The following is a 1,113-nucleotide window of genomic DNA, read 5'->3' as shown; positions in this document are numbered from 1 at the left end:
CATCTGTGGATGCATGACAAGGTGAGGTTCGCCTTCCTGACTGCATCCCCACACTGCCGGCCCATGTTCATCTTGGCATCAGTGATGACTCCAAGATCCTTTTCTGCCTCTGTACTGATGAGAAGGGAGTTCCCTAGCCTGTAGGTATGCTGCTGGTTCTTCTTCCCCAGGTGCATCACCTTGCATTTGTCACCATTGACCAACACAGACTGCATGTTAAAGATGATGCCCAAGAATGCTTTAGCATCCTACAACTCTACCATTGTGATTACTGTGCTTGGGGTCCTGTTTCTCTCATCATTCTAAAACACCTATAAAGATTTTAATTTTTAACATTTCCTTAATAAAACTTCCTGGGGTCCAGCTTCTCCCATAATTCTCACATATCTGTAAAGATTCTAATTTTTTAACATTTGTTAATAAAACACTCCAAAGCTTTGGCTGACAGACAGAAAAAAAGGAGCTTCCATTAACTTCCTTAGCAACATCATTACATTCAAACACTCTCCATTGTTTCTTGTCTGGGTAGTATGTGCTAAAAGACTTAACACTACAGGTTAGGGGTGTACCAATATATCAGTTGGCTATCGGATTGACACCAATAAAAGGAGAAATGACATGATTGGCTATTGGGCTTTTTTGGTTGCTGTAGCTGATAGTTACAGCCATGTGCCTGGAGCACCCTGGCAAGCATAATCTGGTCCCTGCACCCTGCTGCTGGCCTGAGACCCATGGCAGACTATGGGACCCAGCAAGCATTGTGGGGAAGGCGTACTAAGGAGTGGTCACAGGGTGCTGCAGTCAGCAACAAAGGGACGGTTACTGGCTCCTGCTGCCACTGCTAGGACAATGCTGCATGCACAGCAGGGGCCTAAGCACCAGGACTGCTGTGGAGATGGGCTGTGCATGGGCAGGGTAAGGCACCACATGAGGGTCATTCTGCTCCGCTGGGTACCAGGTGCCTTTGCAAATGCAGCTTCTCCCCAGCAGCTGCAGGAACTCAGCTTGCCGGCGCTTGGTGGTGGCATGCTCTAGGGCTCCAAATGTGCCTGGTGCCAATGTCCATCCGAGGGTCTGCCCTGCCTGCCTGGGACAGCATCACAGGCTGCACAG

Source organism: Crocodylus porosus, unplaced genomic scaffold, assembly GCF_001723895.1.
Source record: "Crocodylus porosus isolate Cpor-Errol unplaced genomic scaffold, CroPor_comp1, whole genome shotgun sequence".
Classification (NCBI taxonomy): domain Eukaryota; kingdom Metazoa; phylum Chordata; order Crocodylia; family Crocodylidae; genus Crocodylus; species Crocodylus porosus.
Note: the sequence above shows the minus strand (reverse complement) of the source record.